Below are 5,751 nucleotides of genomic sequence, written 5' to 3' on the forward strand. Positions count from 1 at the left end.
GACTTCAGTTTTTTAGGGTTCTTTATTTCCTCGTCGCCAATGTTAGATTTGAAGAAAGTACATGACACTGTCTCGCTTGATTTGTCATTATTAGGAACCAGCAGCTTGCAACAATGTAACTATTTGGCTTCGCGGTTAACACACGCGGCTTGCGGCTCAGGTTTCTCTTTTTAAAGGGCTTCTTTTTCATAGATGCGGCTTTGACAGCCATTTGTACTTTCCCGCTCGCAGCTCCACCAATCGCGGTCGTTCTATGCAAATGTGTAACTTCAAATAATGATTGACATAACTTATTTACATAGTCTACTTACATTGGTACAGAACACTGTTGTATTTTTGCTTTTCACTACAATATTGGGTTTTGGACCTTTTACAAAATGTGAACTCAGTGGTAGAGTTTTATAATTATAGTATTCTCAAGCCATAATGTGTAATTGCCATTTAGAAGCAGAAACCTGTCCTGGATCATCAATTATGTTAAACCATTGTTTGTTAAGCCATGTTTGTTGCAGTGATTCTCAGGCTATATGGTTCCCTTATCCTAAAAAGATGAATGAATTTGCATGGGTCTACTGCAGATAAATTAAACGAACCCATTGGGGTTTAGACTGGACAAATAATAAGTATACCAGTTATTTTAAATAAATATTACTTAGGTTTTGCAAACTTTGTGGCACCATAACTGTCTACTGTAGACTTGCGTGTGTAGGATGAGCAGATTTGAAAGTTTTGAAAGTGTTCCTGCTTTGTTTGTGGTGGCAAAGCTTGAGCAAGTGTGCAAGAGCAAAGTACAGAGCAAAAAGTCATGATACCTGTTGACAAAATTTTGGTCTGAGCAAGCTTCTTCCCATTTTTAAAAAAAATTGTGACAATACCCTCCTCACTTTACACCCATTGCAAATAGTGCCTTCTGATCCTTTTTCAGGAGGATTCAAGTATGAATGCCATCTCTTATTTATAAAAATGATGCTATCTATCCATATTTCTATTTATCCATATTGCATCATATTCCTGGAGGCGTCTGTAATATGGTAAATGATTTAGCTTTACTAGATAAATGGTCAAAGCAATGGAAACTGCAGTTTAATGTTTCCAAATGTAAAATAATGCACTTGGGGAAAAGGAATCCTCAATCTGAGAATTGTATTGGCAGTTCTGTGTTAGCAAAAACTTCAGAAGAGAAGGATTTAGGGGTAGTGATTTCTGACAGTCTCAAAATGGGTGAACAGTGCAGTCAGGCGGTAGGGAAAGCAAGTAGGATGCTTGGCTGCATAGCTAGAGGTATAACAAGCAGGAAGAGGGAGATTATGATCCCGCTATATAGAGTGCTGGTGAGACCACATTTGGAATACTGTGTTCAGTTCTGGAGACCTCACCTACAAAAAGATATAGACAAAATTGAACGGGTCCAAAATGGGGTACAAGAATGGTGGAAGGTCAGACTAGATGGACCATGAGGTCTTTTTCTGCCGTCAGACTTCTATGTTTCTATGTTTCTATCAGCCGTGATTCCATTGAAGGGCTGGAGAAGTGGGCAATTATTACCCGGAAGAGTCTTTGTCCTTGCAGGATCCCTGCCCCAGAGTTTGTTAGGTGTGAATCTCTCCTCTTGAGGTTGGACTTAGGGGTTCAGTTGGGTTTGTTGTTGATGTACCTCCCTCCCAGCTGTGTTACAACAGCCATGCCTGTGCTGCTAGAGGTGGTAGCCAGTTGGCAGTGGAGTCCCCCAGGCTCATGGTGCTGGGGGACTTCAATTTACCATTACTTGGTGAATCCTTAGATGTGGCTCAGAAGTTCATAGCATCAATGACAACTGTGGACCTACCCTAAGTAGTCCAGTGTCCAACTCACACAAAAGAAAAATGCAGAACACTGTCCATATAATTTCAAATTCAACTTTGTCAAAGGTTTCAATTAAACAAAAACCAGTGTTGGAGGTCCCCTCCTCTGCTAAGCAACTGATAATGAAAACTTTTGCATAAAAAAAAAAAATACACTAGTCTTCAGGAATTGGGAACCCTGTGATCAAAAATGATATCTGCCTCCCTCAGATCTTTAAGACTGGGGAATGAAGAAACATAGAAACATAGAAGACTTACGGCAGAAAAAGACCTCATGGTCCATCTAGTCTGCCCTTATACTATTCCCTGTATTTTATCTTACAATGGATATATGTTTATCCCAGGCATGTTTAAATTCAGTTACTGTGAATTTACCAACCACGTCTGCTGGAAGTTTGTTCCAAGGATCTACTACTCTTTCAGTCAAATCATATTTTCTCATGTTGCCTTTGATCTTTCCCCCAACTAACTTCAGATTGTGTCCCCTTGTTCTTGTGTTCATTTTCCTATTAAAAACACTTCCCTCCTGAACCTTATTTAACCCTTTAACATATTTAAATGTTTTGATCATGTCCCCCCCTTTTCCTTCTGTCCTCCAGACTATACAGATTGAGTTCATGAAGTCTTTCCTGATACGTTTTATGCTTAAGACCTTCCACCATTCTTGTAGCCTGTCTTTGGACCCGTTCAATTTTGTCAATATCTTTTTGTAGGTGAGGTCTCGATTCTATCTCGATTTTCTCAGATGCTGAGAGAACATCCCTCAGTAGCAGAATATGGCTTCAATGACAAGGAGCTTCCAGGCCTACCATTTACAGAATCTGCTCACCTTGGGTTGGTCCCATAGTCATCGCCTGTGGGACTGGCAGTATGGCCTGAGGTAACCCCATCCCTCTGCGGAGGAGCTCTGGGGAAGGGTGATAAGTCGAAGATGGGATGGGGTAACTGACCTCACCAGCTGCAGTTCCTGGCACTGCAAGTTGAAACAAGGACGTGATGGGGAACCCAGGCCATTAACCCAGACTGAGCCCCATGCACTTTCTGATGTGCCACCCTCCCCGCAACTAAATTATTTGGGGATGATCTAAGGTAACCGCTGGCCACAGCTTTATTAAGCCTGCATGAAGTAGTTCTCCCCATGATGATTTCAAAATTGTTTGTTTGAAACTTTCTTATATGTATGATAAAAAGATGATGCCTGCCTCAGCCAGAATGCGGTCCTAATGTTCTGATTTCTGTCTCCTGTTAATATCATATATGAGGAAAAAAGGAAGGGATAGAAATCTAAATTCATTTTGAACAATATACATGACAGTGTTGAGAAAGAGGTTAGATTTAGATTTGAGAGATGTCCAGAATCCCCAGGGAGAACCTCGGTAGATGTGGGAAGCAGGGATGAAAAGATTTTCTCTTGTACCTCATTTCCATTCCTTACTATTTTTTTTAAAAAAGAAAACCATAAAATCATTTATTGACCCCTCGCATCCTGGATATAAACTGTTTCAACTCCTACCTTCAAAATGTCGCTACAGAGCACCATACACCAAGACAACTAGACACAAGAACAGTTCTTCCCCAAACACCATCACTCTGCTAAATAAATAATTCCCTCAACACTGTCCAACCATTTATTAAGTCTGCACTAGTATTTATTTATTAGATTTGTATGCTGCCCCTCTCCGTAGACTCAGGGCGGCTAACAACAATGATAAAAAACAGCATATAAGAAATCTAATATTTAAAATTACTAAAAACCCTTATTAAAAACCAAACATACACACAAACATACCATGCATAAATTGTATAGGCCTAGGGGGAAGGAATATTTCAATTCCCCCATCCCTGACGACTATTACTACTAGTTTTTTCTCATCATTCCTATCACCCGTTTCCTCCCACTTATGACTGTATGACTATAACGTTACTTGTATCCTTAAGATTTTTATTAATATTGATTGTTTCCTCATTGCTTATTTGACCTTTATGACAATCATTAAGTGTTGTATCTCATGATTCTTGACAAATGTACATTTTCTTTTATGTACACTGAGAGCATCTGCACCAAAGACAAATTGCTTGTGGGTGTAATCACACTTGGCCAATAAAGAATTCTATTCTATTCTATTCTATTCTATTCTATTCCATTCCATTCCATTCCATTCCATTCTATTAATCTGAGTGGATTTGCCCCTGGGCTGGTTTTCTACACCAATGCTCCCATTCTTAAAAGAGTCCTGAACACCCCAATTTCTTTCCAGAACCCCTTTTCTCCAATCTTCTCTTTTTTCCTCCAGGCCTCCTACTCCTTTCCATTCTATCTTGTAGCCGCTGACTTTGCCAATCCCAAAAGGTTGCAGTAGTAACTGGAGCCACGCGGGATGCAGCAGCTGGGCTTGTTATTAGCCCTAGGGAACTCAACACCCTCTCTTTGCAGTGCATAACATTCACGGGTTTCCCATGCTGGTCCATTGCATAACTTGACCCTGAGCCCCATAGAGATGGGCTTCTGGCTTCTCTTGGTCAGAGAGGTACCACGATGAACGTTAAATAGCCCGTGGATTCAAATCAGTGCTATCTCTGGAATTGGACCACAGAAATTAGAAGAAGGAATGTTAACTTTTTTGGGGGGTGGGGGTTGTTTTAATAAGGGGCTTTAACAATCTCCCAAAATATAACAAGAGACTCCTGGAAGTGTCCTCCAGCACAACACACTCCTGGAAGTGTCCTCCAACACACTTCAGGATATTTGCTTCAAAACACACAATTTCCAATTATAACAAGGATTAATCTCTTTTTGCTCATTGCTTTCCACCCTTGGGTCCACCAAGCAGACCGTTATTTCAAGGTAATAAGTAGATCAAAGTGGGGTGAAATTCAGCAGGTTCTGATAGGTTCTGGAGAACTGGTAGCGGGAATTTTGAGTAGTTCAGAGAACCAGCAAACACTACCTCTGGCTGTCCCGAGATTGGGTGGGAATAGAGATTTTACAATAAACTTCCCCTGTCATGCCGACCAAGCCTAGCCAACAGAACTGGTAGGGAAAATTTTTGGATTTCACCTGTTCTGTCTGGGTCCCCCCAGAAGCCAACACCAACCAAAAAAAGTAGCCAAATACACTGGTAAAAAGCAAAGGCAGTTTATATACTGGAAAGCAAACACAGGTAACAAAAGCTGTTCTTACAGACAGGAACACGATGAAGCTTCACAGAGGTTTCACGAAGGCCAGGCAATAAAACAGGATTCTTGCTGGCAAAAACAACACTGGAGATAAGAAAACCCACGCCTCCCCCAAGTCTTTCAGCCTTCTAGGCCACAAGCCAAGATCAGAGACGCCAAGAATCGAAGCAAGGTCACAGGACTCCCAGTTGATAACTCTCCACAAGACTGTAAGGGCGGGCCTGCCTTTTCAACCCTGCTGAGGAGAACACACCCAAACCCAGCTGTTGCCAATTCAGGGATGGAAATACCTTTCTAATTGGCCCCTCCTTTGAGCTGCACGTCTCTGCCTCATGTCTATTATAGCCTGTGCGTCTTCATCCAATGAATCCAGGCTACTAGCTGGGGAGAGGGCCCCCCCGGGGGTCTCAGGCTGCTCTCCCTCCTCCTCTTCCTGATGTTCATCTCCCCCGTCTGCCTGGTCCTCCCCCTCCTGGTCACTGTCCTCCTCCTCTGGGCATGGATCCGGCAGAGCTCCAGCCGGTCCCTGAGGAGCCTCAGGCTGAATCACAACATCACTCCTGGGTCAAGGCAATGCCTCTGTTTCCCCTTTACCCTGGACCAATTGGAATAAGCCAGTTGGCAGAGTTTACACAACCCGACAAACTAGCAACCACCATATATAATCATCAGTAGCCGAGTCCATGCAATATGCTAAATCTAAACCAGACAGAGAACAAATTAATGATGGGGA

Source organism: Erythrolamprus reginae, unplaced genomic scaffold, assembly GCF_031021105.1.
Source record: "Erythrolamprus reginae isolate rEryReg1 unplaced genomic scaffold, rEryReg1.hap1 H_1, whole genome shotgun sequence".
Classification (NCBI taxonomy): domain Eukaryota; kingdom Metazoa; phylum Chordata; class Lepidosauria; order Squamata; family Dipsadidae; genus Erythrolamprus; species Erythrolamprus reginae.